We start from the raw sequence: 16,890 nt of genomic DNA, 5'->3' as shown, positions 1-16,890 counted from the left end.
AAATTCACTAGGGGTATTGGTTACTAGATATGGGTATTGATATCTAATGCGTGGGGAAAAAAAAATCAAACTCCCCTGGTCAAAATAATTAATCCAGTCAGCTCACAGTCCACAATTACACCTATAGATTGGTCACTAGAAAAATGAAAAAGCCTAATTAGGGAAAGCACAAAAGTGAAAAAAATTAACCCATATTTGAGCTAGTTGTCTGGCATCGGGTCACACCTCAGTGGCTCCCTGAGTCCAATTTATCATGTGAGGAAAATCTATGGAGTAAGTGAAAAGAAGGAGAGAGTGACTTGGAGGAGGCAGTGAAGGATGACCGCGCACAGACGTGCGCATGAAATCAAAGTCAAATCAAAATGGGGCCTTCGCTTGATCAATTACGCCAGTCAAATCAGCCTTCAGCGCCTCGTTCGCTCCTACCCAAACGCCAACGTGGGGACACTCGGGCTGAACATCATCTCATCGACTTGATGCGATGATGCCACCCGCCCACATCGATTGCCGGGATTAAAAACAAACGTCTCAATAAAAATTCATCAGCTTTTTCTTTTTCAGCTTTCTAAAATGTTTGAGTGATGAAGGGCCAATTTTTGTTGAGGAGGGAAAATAATGATGTGCTGGCGGATGCGCGGCTCGTCACTCACCTCCTGCCAGGTGAGGAGATCGATGGCCCGTACCAAATCGTCTCGAACAAAACGCTGGCAACAAGCTCCCGGTTCAGTGAGCATCCAATGCTTCGGTTTCAGATTTGTTTTTTCTGCCACGATAATGGTTAGCTTATTTTTACAGTTGTACGACCCTCCAATTTTTACAAATATTAATTTTGACTTCTGAGCAACCTTGACGTCATTCTCAGTTGACCTCAAGGAGTAAAACAGCGGATGGATCTTGCAGCTTAATTCATCTTCCATGAAAGAAATATTAATCAGAAGATCAGTTTTAGATGAATGGGGGATACATACAAAATGTAATGGAGGTGTCGGAATAGCGCCCAAACTTGTGACCTCCTTGAAAGGACTGTATTTGATTGATTCAGAGGATCCTCAATCTTATCAGGTTGTCCGGCCAGAACATAAAGATGATGCACACTCTCATGCCACTCTTTATTTGTATATAATGTTCTATTTATTTATCTGGGTTGGTGTGTGTGAGGGTGTGTAGGTGTTTTCTATGTGTGATTGTTGTAATGTGATTGATTGATTGTTTGTGATTGTATGTGTGTGTGCTACGAAGATCACATGACCACAGGAGAACATGTCCAGGCGTGAATAGTAATAACAGAACAATATAAACACGAAATCGTTAAGTATAATCAGAAACTTCTTAACAGCCGCCCCAACTTTGCACAGCAAAGTTAAAGAACATCAGTCTGGAATGTCTTGGGGAAGTGCAGGGAGGAGAATGAGTTTCGAAACAGGTCTGGTGTAGGATTTGTCCTTGACCTGTATTTCAGCAGTGCGGATCTTACCGTCTGCACCAGGAAAAACAGCTGTGACCTTACCAACTGGCCACAGGGCACGTGGAAGCTGCTGGTCAATCACTAGCACAATGGCATCAACACAGATGTCCTCACGGTCCTGTTGCCACTTGGAGCGGCTCTGGAGAGATGGTAAGTAGTCCCTGATGAAATGGGTCCAAAACTGGCCCGCAAGGACCTGACAGTGTCGCCATCTGCGACGACTGAGAAGCTCGGTCTCAGAATACACTACTTGTGGAGTGCACGGATCCAGCCGCCCCATCAGCAGCATGTTGGGAGTGATTGGATCTGGGTCTGCTACATCGGAGGAGGTGTATCCCAGGGGTTTGGAATTTATGATGCTTTCCACTTCGATAAGGGTGGTTCTCAGGACCTCCTCAGTGACAGTTCGAGATCCTAGAATGGCACGTAATGCAGATTTGATGGAGCGAATTTCCCGCTCCCAGGAGCCTCCGAAATGAGGGGCACTTGGCGGGTTGATGGACTCACAACGTCGGAGTCGGCCCCCAACCCGGATCAGCTGAGTTTCTGAGTCATATTCCGGCGACAGAGTAAGTAATCTGCTGCTGGACTGGATGATCTTTTGAGAGGAAAGGAGAGCAAATTCCTCTGGAAAACAGTCCATTTGAACTTGTCGGAGGAGGGAGAGTTCAGCTTGTCGGAAAGATTCAGCTGATGGTTGTGGGTCTGTGGCCGCCCCGTAACTTGCTCTAACTGTAGCTTCCAAAAGATCTCTGAAACAAGTGAACCGACTGACATCAGGCACAAGTGGAGTAAGGGTAGTGTTGATGAGGCCACAGAATTTGGCTTTGCGCAGCTCAACTTTATCTTCAAGATCAACAGTATCTGGGCTGGAAGGCCAAGTAGATTCAGCATTGAGGAGAAAGGCGGGTCCGGAGCTCCAGCGTTTGTTGGTTCGAATCTGTGACAGGGTCATTCCACGAGTGATATCGTCAGCAGGATTCTCGCTAGAGGGGACATAGCGCCATGAATTGCTCTCAGTTAACTCCTGAATGTCTGCGACTCTGGTACCGACAAACACCTTGTAGCGGCATGAAGGAGATTGTAGCCAAGACAACACAGTGGTAGAGTCGGTCCAGTAGGTGATCTTGTCAATGGAAATAGTGAGCTCGCGTTTCAAGACTCTGCCAAGCTGAGCTCCAATGTGGGCAGCGCATAGTTCTAGTCGTGGGATGGAAAGTTGGCGAGCTGGAGCAACACGAGAACGGGCCGCTAAGAAGGCCACCTGAATTTCACTATTGTTGCTGACAGTGCGCAGGTAGGCTACCGACCCATAGGCCTGCTCTGAAGCATCCGAGAAAACGTGAATGCTCTGAGATGCCGCTAAGAGATCGGTACCTGAGTGAACATAACAGCGCTTGAAAGTAATATGAGGAAGTGATGGAAGTTCACTCACCCAATCATGCCACAGCTGGAGGAGATCCTCCGGCAGATGAGGATCGTCCCAGTCCCTTTTCTTCACCCAGAGCCTTTGCACCAAGATCTTAGCTCGTGTGGTGTATGGAATGAGTAACCCCAGGGGGTCATACTGTCGAGCTAGGACTCGGTAGATGTTGCGCATTGTAGGCTCTGGTTGCTCAGTGTGGCGGACACGATAGGTGAGGGTGTCAGATTTGCAGTGCCAGTGCAGCCCTAGAGTGCGTTCTGGGGGATCAGCGCCATCTATCGAAAGCCATAGTTCTTGGCTTTCTGACGTGATCTCGGGTGGCATGTGACTGATGACTTCAGACACGTTGGTGGCCCACTGACGCAATTCGAAGCCTCCCAACTGGAGCAAGCTCTGGAGCTTGGTGACCAGCTGTTTTGCTTCTGATATGGATTGGAAGCTTTGAAGGAGATTGTCGACATAAAAGCAGTTCTCAACTGACTGCCGAGTGTCTTCTTCTGGACTACTGTGATCAGTAACATGCCTTTGCAGGGCAAAAATTGCGCAGCAAGGACTGCATGTAGTCCCAAAAGGAAGAACTTGCCACTGATAAATGTCAGGCTTTGCATTGCGGTTCAGGTCCCTCCAAAGAAAGCGGAGATAAGGCTGGTCTTCAAGAAGGAGGCGGACCTGATGAAACATGCCCTTAATGTCGCTGCTCACTGCAATGGGATATTGCCGAAAACGGAGCAGGACACCAAGGAGACTGGAACTCAGAGTTGGTCCAGGAAGCAAATGCTCATTCAGACTATTATTCTGAAACGTGAAAGAGCAGTTGAAAACAATACGGTCTTTGCCGTTGTGATGGACCATGTGATGTGGGATGTACCAAGAATTGGTACTTTTCTCTTCAGAAGATCCGAGCTTTCGGATATAGCCTGAGTCCTCAAGCTTCTTGATCTCTTGGCAGTAAGAAGTGGCCTTCGCTGCATCTCTGGAAAGGCGGCTCTCAGTGCCGCGCAGGAGGCTCATGACAGCTTCCTTGGGGCAATTGAGTGGAGGAAGACCGTCCTTCCACAGCAGAGGGGTGGCATATCTTTGGACACTCTCGATTTCAACTCTAACTGTCTTCTCCTCCAGAAGTTTGATTGCTGCATTGTCCTGCTTGGACCTGGTGACAAGCTTCTCGCTCCTATATGGAAGAATGTCCACCTGCCACAATCGGGACACATGACTGAGAATGTCAGCAGAAGAGGTCGAAGTGTTGATGAGAAGACACTGAGGTGTTGATGGCTGATGCATCAAGACTTTGGCAGGACCCTGTAGCGTCCATCCTAGGCGTGTCTTTAATGCCACGGGGCCCCCTGGTGGGCCCAAATGTACAGGCTCCACTGGGGTGATGAGATGAGGATAGTCAGAGCCAATAAGGAGAAGTGGCTGAGCTTGACTGACTGAATGGAGGGGGAGGCCTCTAAGATGGCGATAGGTCTTCTGCAATGCCTCGACAGGATGAGAATGTTTGGAGAGGCCTAGCTCTGTCGCAGAGAATGCATTGTGAATGTGAAACCGTTTCTGAGGATAAGCGGTTGACGATATGGAGAATGACACTGACCTCCCTGGTACAGTCTTTAAGTCTCTGCGGATTGTTCTAAGAGCCAAGTCCTCAGTTGGTCCCTGAAGGTTTAGCGCCTGAGCAGCACTGTGAAGAAGGATTGTGCGCTCAGAGCCATCATCTAGAATGGCATACGTCTCGAGTTTGTGCTGACCCTTGTGGAGAAGAACTTTGACCATTTTCAGTAGAACACAGCTACTTCTGAGGTCTGGGTCAAGATAGTAGGTAGCTGGTTGGACAGAATCTGGGTCTGGTGGCTTGGATTTGGTGGTAGTGGCAACGTTGACGTCATGGAGTACGTCAAGGTGTATCTGATTGCACTGTTGACATTTAGCTTTGAGGTAGCATTGAGCAGCTAAATGGTTTCTGCCACACCTCCAGCAGCGCTTACCAGTTCTGATCCAGGATGCTTTCTGATCTGTTGTGAACTCTTTGAATTCTGTGCACTGATTGAAGTAATGCTGCTCATTATCACAGAAAGGGCAATATTTCTTTGGTTTCTCTTGTTTGTTGTTCCTCGTTGAACGGACTTGTGAAAAGGACTCAAGTGGCTTAGGAGCTGGATCTGAGCCGAGGAGAACTGTGGTAGTACGTCCACTGAGGTTCTGCTGCTTGGCTTTAGGAACTTTCCGACGCTCGTCTCTTGAGGGCCTAGAATGTAGAGAAGTGAAGTCTTCATCCTGAACACGGACTTCGTATTCAAGCCAATCCGAGAAGTGCACCAGAGTTGGAATCGGGGTGCGGATGGGATCAATGAACCGCCTGAACTGCGCTCTGAGCTCATGAGGCAGCTTAGTAAGAAGACGTGAAGTATGAGAACCGCATTCCAACTCAGTCCTGCCCTCTCTGCCTAGTTGCTGGAGCATGCCGACCAGTGATCTGACTTTGAGACCAAAAAGACGAAATCCTCGGCTGTCTCCGCTACGAATTAGAGGCTCCGCCAGGACGTCATTGATCCGCTGCAGCGCTAGCTTATGTGGCTGCCCATACATTTCAGTAAGTGCGGCCATCGTTTTCGAAAAGGGAGTTGAACAATTGCAGTAAGAATCAGCAATGAGAAGAGCGTCTTCATGTTTGAGGTGATCAACCAGTATTTGGTACTTGAATCGCTCTGTAGCATCGCTGGGAAGGATATTGTCCAGTGCAATCTTTAGACGGGCAAACTGGCGCGGATCATCATCTGTGAAGCAAGGTATTTGCGGTTTGGGTCCTCTATAGGTGGACTCTACAGAGGACAGCTGTTGAGAAGCAGTGTATGGCTCAACATAATATGGAGTGGATTGCAGTCCCGTCCCATAAGAATGCAGGTTTGGCACCGGAGGCGGCGGCAGGAGTTCCTCCGGTGGAGGAGGAGGAGGTAGTTCCATTGGCGGAGGCATTGGCCATACTTCAGGCCATGGTGGGAGTTCATCCACTGGTGCGTGAGGTTTATGGTTGGGAGTAGATGTTCTCGCCGGAGGACAAGGGAATGCAAATGAGGCAGCACGGTCCTCAACCTGAGCTGAATGCATTGAGGTAGGTCGTTGTGACGGAGTCGTGGACCTCAGCGAGAGAGAGTGGAAGAGATTCTGCATGTCACGTCGGAGCTGGTTGTTCTCTTCCCTCATCTCCTGTAGAGCTGACATCACGGCTTCGGAGCTGAAGTTCTGAGGAGCAGGTGTAACTGAAGGTGGATCGCTGATTGGAGCAGGTGGTTGATGAGCTGCTCCCACGGTGGAGTGGTCATGAGGAGTGTGAGAAGGAAGATGACGCGGCGGGAGAGTCACCAGGAAGTCATCAAAGTGGCGAGGCCGTTGTACTTCACGGCGAGGACGAGCAGCAGCCATTGTTGAACTGATAAAACTAAGGATCCGGCTCGAAGGACCATGTAATGGAGGTGTCGGAATAGCGCCCAAACTTGTGACCTCCTTGAAAGGACTGTATTTGATTGATTCAGAGGATCCTCAATCTTATCAGGTTGTCCGGCCAGAACATAAAGATGATGCACACTCTCATGCCACTCTTTATTTGTATATAATGTTCTATTTATTTATCTGGGTTGGTGTGTGTGAGGGTGTGTAGGTGTTTTCTATGTGTGATTGTTGTAATGTGATTGATTGATTGTTTGTGATTGTATGTGTGTGTGCTACGAAGATCACATGACCACAGGAGAACATGTCCAGGCGTGAATAGTAATAACAGAACAATATAAACACGAAATCGTTAAGTATAATCAGAAACTTCTTAACACAAAATGTTATTACAAAGAAAACCTTTGACTTGGTTTCCCTTTGAAAAATCTAAAAGCGGTGTGACGAAGAGCAGTCCTTTCTCTGTCAAATCTGAATTTTGATATTTTGCCCCCCCCTCCCTTCAAAAGCAAACCCTGTCACTGCTAAAAAGGTCCATCATCAAGGATGAGCAAGTGAAGGAGATGGATGCTCCATGAATAATGTAGCGTAGCTATTCAAGCAGCACTAATCAATGTTGCATATGATAATGGGAAAGTGTTTTCATTTTTTTAAAAGCCCCCAGTAGGCTCTTGGTAAACTTATTTTTACTTTTTGGATCAATTTTTTCACAAACTGAATAGCATCAAAAAAAGTTTGATGGACAAGGATGCTGTTGTTTTGCCAGACTGCTACGACACAGACCAATTTTTAGATGAACAACTTTTCTTTTGTGCTTAAAGTTTAACTGTGTGGCAGCAGAGATTTTAACCCTTGTGCAGTATTTTGACTTTGGGGGGTCATTTTTTTTTCTTCCATTCATGCAGTATTTTAGCCAAAGGGTGACACACTCGTGGTGGTGTGTTGTGGTTGTTTGTTGAACTTTGACCATCTGGGTGAAATTTCAGCTCCCTAGTGTCTTGCCGGCTCCCTAAAAAGTGATCAGTAGTAACAACAACTGTGTCAGTCTGATAATTGATGTTGATTAAGATACCTTTGAAATGTCATGTAACGGTTCTCACCAGCCTTTATGAGGCAGGTGCTAGCCGCTAATACTGCTAGCATGTAGTGCTGCTGGCCACTCCTAGCAGCTGACGTTGTAGCCGCTGCTTACCGCTGGCAACAGGCATCATAATTAAGCCTCTTTTAAGCACCCTTATTTAACATAACTGATTTTAGGACCACTTACGTCACAACATGCTGGCAGGATCTACTTCAAAATAAAAGTATGCCAATACGTCACTGTCCTTGTTATTGGTGCGCTGCACAGTAGTGTATTGTATGCTGTATTAGTGTTATTTCAGAATATCATGAACACTTGTTGCTGTGGTTAACTTGTTTTCTTTCTGACAGTAGACAATAATGCAGTCAAAAATGCCTTGAGCATTTTTTGGAACTGATTTAATTGAATTATTGGAGAACTCATTTTACATCTAATCACTATTAGTGGACTTCATTCATTCGTTTAATCTCAAAACCACTTGTTGCTAGGCAGAACTTGTGAGGCTTATTCCCTGCCCCGTAGGCCTATTAAAAAACGTCAGCATTGTTAGACACATTTATATGTGTACCACTCTTTATAACTACAAATCACCTCCATGCATGTTGAGGTCCTTCGGCGCATGCTAGGCTTTCATAAGAATCTTTGTTGACATTTCAGTGTTGTTTTCTGTTGTTATCGTATAAAAATGGCAGTGTTAATCACCTTGCAGAAAAGAACACGTTTTCAGTGGGTGAGGGTGGCGCGCGAGAGGGAGAATATAGTACATAAAGGCGCAGTGTGACATACTGCCGCGGCTGTGAGTCAGTCCGCGGGCACTTGGTAGCCTCTTTTCTTTTTCTCTCCAGCTCTACTCATTCAGGCAAGCCTCGTGGGCCACAGCCGTGTCAAAAGCCCACCAGCCGCCGCTTCTACAATCACACACACACAAAAAAAACCCATCATTTCAAACACCAGCAGACTAAAGGGGGTGTCCATTGTTGACTTTCTTGTGCAGCAAAGTGTACTCGCCTCGGGCCCAAAAGTCATGAAAGATTCCTCCGGCGGGCCTGACAGCAGCTTTTGACGTTCATTTACAGCCAGTCAAGGCGGCAGCGGTCCCTGGGGGAACGAGGAGGAGGAGGGGGGGTGTCTGATGATTCCTGACATCTGGACAAGCAGATGTTCAGAGGACATGAATAAAACATGGAGCACGGATTGTCTAATAGAATGTGTGAGGGTGCTAGAAGTCCACAAGACGGAGATGAGAGAGATACTGCATGAAATATGGATGACGTGTATGAAGGCTGAAGGGGGGTGAGGGGGCACTCATTTAGGTGGGGGTCAGAGTTTGCTGGATCCTCGAGCGGGGCTTCCTTTACCTTGAAGAGACGGACATTAAAAAGCACGCCATCAGTATCAAATGTGACCATAACTATTACTTTTTATATTGACATTAGCAGTAGGAGTGGGCCGTAATATTTTTCATATAATTTTGGGGGATGTGGCACAAACCTTTTTTTAAATGAGTATTAGTGAACATTATCATTTTTCAACATTTATTGTACCTAAGCAAAGGGGATATGGCCTTAAATAATTAAAAATATTTTCCTCCCAGAAAATGACAAGCACATGAGTAAAATCAAGTTTTACTTTTTGACCCCTTTCTGTGATACATTTGATTTATGGTGATACTAAACAGGTTTTGTAAACCCGCTCAGTATTAACTTGCCTCAACTCCACAGATATAATAAAAACAAACTAAAAACTAAAACAGTGAATGTGAAAGTCCGTTTCCTTGAGAAAAAGGGGTTTGCCATTAATGTTCAAAATTTGGGGGCGGGGTCATGTAATATTTGTTGCACTTTTTTTAAACAGATAAGCATTCAATTAATCCTAAGTCTTAAACCCTGCAAATAAATTTAAAATATTTGAATTTATAAAATAAGAACATTTGAAGTGATCCCCTAAACGTTGCATTCATAGTGTGTGTATAAAGTCTGCACACCCCTGTCTTTGGGACAAGAGATAAGGAAATATAGACAAACAAGCACCAACTTTTTGATAATTTAAAAACCGCTAAGATTTAAAAGTAAAACCTTAGACGCTAACCACAGCACAACATGCAAAATCCGGATTTTAATAAACATGATAGCAGCACCTTCAATAAAGTTCTCTCTCTATTGTCTTTTGCAGGTGTACCTAATGAAGTGGCCTGAAGAAAGTCAAGGTGGGACGCGTTAATTATGTGATACACCTGTGGACAAGATGACAGAAGGTGTTGGGAGAAGTGGGAGACAACAGAAGGTGACACTGCTGCTCTCTAATAAACGCCTTGAAAGATACAGTAAGGAAAGAAAGTAATACGTGTATATGTATATTGAGCTTCTTATTAAAGGGGTGTTAGGGATTTGTTTATTGTGTAAGCTCTAAAACTCTGTTACAGTTAGCAGTAGACAGATACTCCATTACCGTGGCATCTTGAGCAATAGCTGTCCATTCCAGGGCCAAACTCTTGTCACTAAGAGTTTTTCTACATCGAATTTTGTAGCTAACAAAAAATTGGGCGCCTAGCGCTATATAGTGGCAACGAATATCACACTTAGTTGCAGTTGTGAAAATATTTTTCTTCGAGCTGTTAGTGGCAGTTATCAAACAAAAAATTATGTGTTTTTTTTTCAAAAACGTATCTTACAAAGGTATACTAGCTTAATGCTAACAGACAATGGAAAATGGCATTAGTCTAGCTAATGAAGCTTGCATTTTTGTCTTGTTATAAACTGTTTTTTTTTAAATACAACTTATTTGACTGAAGTTTAATTATTACTATCTGATGAAGTCTAGACAAGCAGAGAATTATGTTAGAATCAAGTATGTTCAGTTCACATATTTTTGCACCTGAAAGTTCCCTTTCAATACCTTGGAAATTCGTCAAGGACAGAAAAAAGTGCATCCAAATGGTTTTTTCTAACAAAACTATGTCAACATCCCACTGTTTATAATGGTGAGTGGAACAGTGGTTTAAACCAAGTTGCCTAAAATGTTAAATTCTTTATGTATTCATTTATTTGAGCACATAGTTTTTTTTTTAGGTGATGAATTAAATTGGTATTTGGAAAAAACATTATTATTGATACCTGATGCTAACTTTGCGTTAGCATCTCGCAATAACTAGCAGAACGTTGCCCCACTGTTTCTGGCTGTGTTACAGTGTTGCTTATGGTATAAAACACTCAAAAAAATTGTGACACGTGTGTACTGTAAATTTTTTTTTTTACTTTGTAGCACTTATAAAATTAAAACAAATCTCATGAAATTCTATTCTCCTCGGGTTACGACCATCTTGAAAATCCATAACAGTGGGGAGGTGTGCTGTAGATGTTACAGAGGATTTTAAGGTGGAGGTGGGAGTGCCTCAGAGATCCGCTCCAAGTCACTTGTGTTTGCAATAGTGATGGACAGGCTGACAGCCGAGGTTAGACTGGATTTTGAGTATGACATCATGTGCACGTAGGGGAACATTTAGAATGGTGGAGGCATGCGCTGGAAAGAGCGTAATGAAGATTAGCAGAAGAAAGACAGAAAATATGTGCGTGAATGAGGAGGGGCGTTGGAGGGTTCGATTTAAATCTGCGCAGAGGCAAGCTTGCAAAATTATGGTATATTTGCAGAACCATACAAGGGGATGCATTTTGCATAGTCTGGTGCATAAAACTTGGGTACTTTTGACATTACAGATGAATAATCTTTCCAACTTTTTCTTATTAATTGTCTGTATAAATTTGTCAGTTTACAAAGTTTAACTTACTTATGGTGATTTCTCATTGAAAATAAAAAAAGGTGACTTGTTAAACACGAAACAGACTGTTTAACACACATCTTAAGATTGCTGTCACACTGTGTTCTTTTGTCACATGCTACTCTTTCACAATTGTTTGTCCTTTAATGCTGCTGCCTCCCTTGTTCTGCTGTGTACAGAAAGGCCAAAGCAAAAGGCTGGACTCAACAGCGCCGCTCCGCAGGGGGGAGAACAGATTGCGATATCACGCCACCCACTCAAAGCTGCGCCTATGTCCTCTACCGAGGAGCAATCATGATGGAGGTGGAGCAGCTTTAATTCTTACTGCTTTTCTTTTTTTTCAATATTCAATTACTTTCCATTCAAGAAATGAATCAAGGCAATTGTGAAGGTCCCACATGCTGGTTTCTATCCAATTACTTACTTTTATGAGTTCATATGCACGCGCATACAATGAGCCTCTTTAACTGCGATATACAATGTGAAATAACTTGTGAGCACAATAGAATGAGGTCACTACAAAAGTTTGTTGACTTTGTAAAGGCACAAAGGATTATTTAAAATAAATGAAAAAGTGCATCATTTATTTACATGTCTTTGAATTTTTAACATATTAACGATTTCTTAATTTGTATCATTTTATTATTATTTTGTATTTTATCATTTGTAATGTTTTAAGAGGTAATTCAACCCCTAAATTTTCTTTCCAGTATCTTCTTTGAGCTTCCGCTGGTCTAAACATGGTATTCTGGTTAATATTGCATTTGTGGAACATGAATTAGGAAGCAAAAGCTGCCCGTTTTTATCCATCTCGGGAGGCAGCCCGAGACTTGCTGTTGATTGAAAATGACATCATGGTAACAACCACTCAGAGCTCACCTGTTTTCGGAGTTGTTACGTTTACAAGCTGAGCTGTGATCGGGCATCACAGTCATGTGTTTTTCAAGCAATAGACAGTGACAAAATGGCTGCCCCCTGAGATGGAATAAAATGGGTGGCTTTTACTGCTTAATATATATTCCACAAACGCAATATTAATCAGAATACTGTATTTAAACTATTGGGGTTACATAGTACATATTGAAAAAACATTTTTGGGTCGACTTCCCTTTTAATCAAGAAGTATCTCTCACATGTTATTGGTATTGCCAATTATTGTTCGGTGGTCAATCTAGGACGCAAGTGACATTTACTTCCCAACAGCATTTGATGCGGATCGCTAAGTATTTCTAAAGCCCCCCAAAACTTTGACAAACATTTACAACAATAATGTTACTAAACCTTCTATGGCACCTGAAGGACTTCAATGTACACACAAAGGTTCTTTGTTCCTGCTATTCAGCCTCAGCCACAGTGGGTCTGATTGCCCGTTACTTGATGGGCTTTTTTTTTTTAGATTCAGCAAGCGCAGCTCACGCAGTGCTTCCAGTTACTAACCAAATCAAAAGATCAGGTTTTTTTGCTTTCTCCAAACCACACGCGTCATTTACTGTACTTCATGTGATGCACTCACTTTGATCGCGTGAACCTGGTGGCACTGCTATTATCAATGAGGCTTCATATATAAAATTAGAGATCAAGTTTTCAAAAGTATTTTATTCGCCTTTATATCTCAGCTGTCTATGAGCAGTAAGCAGGGGACAGCCTGAATTGGTTTAGCGGCCATTTGCAGGGAACACAGAGACGAACAACCATTCACGCAAACAGTCACACTGAAGGACAGTTGAGTATGTTCAATTCACCTGCCATGCATGTTTTTGGAATGTGGGAGAAAGCCGGAGTGCCCGGAGATAACCCACGTGGTCTCGGGGACAACATGCAAACTCCACAAAGGACAGCTTGAGAGAGGTGGATTTTAACTCAGCTCCCTGAACTGGGAGAACGTGCTACCCACTGATTCCACTGAGCCGCCTATGTATAAATGTTCATATACATTTGTATTTGTTTGAAAGGGATGTCAAGTAAAACAAAAAAAAAAACGACAAAATGTTCTATGTGGCCTCACTAGTCCAAATAGGATTTAATATTGCGTTTGTAGAGTATGAATTAAAAGCAAATTCCACCTGTTTTTGTTCTTCTCAGGGAGAGACCATTTTGCCACTTGCTGTCAGTTATCGATGACATCATAGTTGCTCAGGGAATGACCAGTCACGGCCCAGCTTCTGTATGTCACATGATCAAACCCAGAACACAGGTGAGTTGACTTCATGTTTTGAAAATCCGTTTTTTTTTTTCATAATGTTATCATTTTAATCATATTTTATTTTTTTCTTTTGTATTTTATTGTTTTATCATGGATCATTCATTTTGTGGTCTGATCGCGTTTTAATTTTGTTAATTTTGCTTTATTATTTTATTCTCATGTTCTGTCTTTGAATTTTCTAATGATTTAATTGTGTATATATATATATATATATATATATATATATATATGTCTTAGCTCCCCCTCTTTTTTGTGAACTTATATTATTCATGTTGAATTGTTTTACTGCTAAAAGAAAAAATGGCAAAGACCAGGAAACAAAGTTCATCTTTGATGCTCAATGATCTGAGGTTTGACAGCTGAGTCCTGTTGAATTTTGAAGGAGCTCACTATATTTGAAAGAGGCCATATTAAAGACAAGTCAAGTTTATTTGTGCAGCCCTAAATCACCACAGTCTCAAAGGACTTCACAGGTGAAAAAGAATTCTCACGTAGGGTCACGCAGAACATTACAAATACACAACAGCATTCCCTTGAACAAAGCTCTCAGAAGAGAAAGGGAAAAACTCAAAAACCCCATCTGGGGAAAATAAGAAACCTTGAAAAAGGATCGCAGGTGGGAGGAGCCCCCTTCCAGGCTCAACAGGTTGCATTTGATGCTAAGTGCCAAAAATAACACATCGTGCCATATTAAACACTAAATCGCTTCACGGCGCTGGATCGGTCTGTTGGGGTAATTACAGGCACCCCACGAGATTTGTTAGGAACAAGCAAAATGAAATTGCAAAAAAGCCAGAGCATACCATGTATGCTCAATGAAGTGTGCTCTGCAATTGTGTGACTTCATCCACCCCCCACCCACCCACCCAAAAAAAAAAAAAAAAGGTTTGATTCCCGCTCAAAACTGGTCAAGAACCTGCTGGAATGGAAAGGGTCGGCATTCAAACACGTCAGCATCAAAGCCTTTATGTCAATGTTGATTGAGTAAATGACGTCGATCGCCCGCTGACCACAACAAAAACTTTGTGTCTCACAAGACGAGCGCGAAGGATTATGATAAAACCGAAAACGAGACAGAAGAAGGGAGAATAAGTCCATTGATTTTCATGGAGATGTCAATCGATGGGTTGTTTGCTTTGACGGCGTCCGAGGGCGCAGTGTCACAATCTGGCGCCGGCGAGATTGAGCAGCGTCGAGGGGCTTAGTGGCAAACACAATCGAGGAGTGTAAACACACTGAGAGGGCTTGCGAAGGGAGGGCGGGGTGTAGGGGGCGATCAATGGCCGCAGTCTGGGATTGATTAATTACCCCTGGAAAGAGAGTGAGGGGTGAGGGCACCAGAGAAACCTGATCAGAACAAGATTTATCACCCAATCTTCCGAGCATCCCTCCCTTTCTCTCTGCGATTCCACTTCTATTTCATCCGTGCCCTTCTCGCCTTAAATTGTACGCGGACCTGCGCCCCAAATGGGCCCCTCCACCCCCGCCCCTGCTAAATAAAAGTCACACACGAGCATCTCATTGGACCGCCTCTCAGTCGCTCTTGTGATTCATCCCAAATCGATAGCGAAGATTCTCACTAGTGGCAACGCCGTTTTCTTCTGTGGTTAATGAGTCAATTTTGTTCAGATTGGGTGTAATTCCATTGTCTACCACTAGATGGCAGCACCATTTTCACTGAATGAAAACAGCAAGTATTTCAGCACAGCCAAGATTGCTTTATCAACCCAATTTTTACGACTTCACAAAGGCTGTATTTTACATTCGTATTCAAAATCTTTGGGCATAATTATCAATCAATCAATCAAATTTTATTTATATAGCCCTAAATCACCGAAGTCTCAAAGGGCTTCACAGAATGAAAAGAGGTCATACAGAGACATCTTTTCAATGTAAGGTACACAACAGCATCCCCTGTCAAAGCTCCCAGAAGGGGAAGGAAAAACTCAAAAACCCCAATTTGGGGAAAATCAGAAACCTCCAGAAGGGACCACAGGTGGGAGGAGCCCCCTTCCAGGCCCACAGGTTAAAGTGGATGCTGCATGTACCGAACACAGAAACAATACGAATTTTTGGTCGACTTCTCCTTTCAAAAATAGCCACCAATAAAATACATACATGGCAAGATTAGTTTAGAGTTATGAACAAAAATCTTAAGTTCTGAAATGTCGATTTGGGGTTTTTTTACATAAAGAAACTCTTTAAGGTCTTGACTTTCATTTCCCAGCAGCCAAAAGGTTCAAATTGCAATGGAAATTTATGAAAATATACGATCAGTGGACAAGCTTTTAAAGATGAATCTGCCAAAACTTTAATTGCCTTTTACCTCCACATACTGTATATTATTTTAAAAGAAATTAAGTATAAAATTAAAAGATATCAGTATCTCAGTTTCATGGAAAAACACTACTCGCATATGAATATGAAAATCGTTATGAAAGACGTTATGCCCCCTCATCTACCATCGACGATGACTAGCATAAAAAAGAACGCTAATGCTCAAAGCACCTAATAGATATAGTTGAAAATAATTGATCATAATGAACAACTTTGAGGCCTTTGAGACAAGTCCTGTTAACTCCAAGTCCCCCACTTCACTCACACACACACACACACACACGCACACGCAATCTGACAGAAAAAGGAGTGCAGAGAGAATAGAAGAGTGGTCGTTGTCATAGCAGAGACAGCCACATGACAGCGCTGTCTCCCCCCCGTGTGTCCCCTTAACATCGGCAGGGCCGCTAATGATGACCTTTGGCGTCTGTGGGCGAGCCACCCCGCTTAATTCGGATGGGGGGTGGGGGAATCGCCACTGGACCAAACGCTCAGAGGGCCTTCAGGTCGAAAAAAAAAAAAGGAGGACGGTCCGCAATTAGAATTCCGAGAGTCTTTGTCAACTTTAATTGAAGCTGACAGGCACAGTGGAGGAAGAAGAGCAAGACAGTCCAAAACCCCTTCAAACTACATGATTCACTTCCTCATTCTCTCCCGCATATACTCTATGAACACACACAAATGCACGCGCGCACGTCCGCGTGCCAGCCGTCTCGGCAAAGTGCATCCTGCGCAATAAAAATAGATGATGGATTAATTAACAGCACGACGCTATCGGACAAAAGCATACGGCAACTTTTTACTTTTGTCTGACGCCCTCATTCCTTAAAAGGGATAGCCAATAAAAAAACAAAAAAATCTTTAAAAAAATGTTCTTTGTGCATCCAGTAGTCCATTCACGGCCTACTGTTTATAATTGTCTCTTTAGAATATGATTTAAGTAGGCCAAATACAGTTATTTTTGTCTTTCCATCTCAGGGGGCGGCCATTTTGCCACTTGCGGTCAAATGGAAATGATGTCGCTGAGGGCTCAGGATTTGGAGCTCGCCGGTTTTCCGATATTGGTCATGTGACATTCATATGCTGAGCCGTGACTGGTTGTTACCTGAGCTTTCAGCAACTGGGAGGGATGTCATTTTCAGTTGACAGCAAGAGGCAAAAT

Source organism: Hippichthys cyanospilos, chromosome 12, assembly GCF_059441005.1.
Source record: "Hippichthys cyanospilos isolate Australia breed blue-spotted pipefish chromosome 12, RoL_Hcya_1.0, whole genome shotgun sequence".
NCBI classification, from domain to species: Eukaryota; Metazoa; Chordata; class Actinopteri; order Syngnathiformes; family Syngnathidae; genus Hippichthys; species Hippichthys cyanospilos.
Note: the sequence above shows the minus strand (reverse complement) of the source record.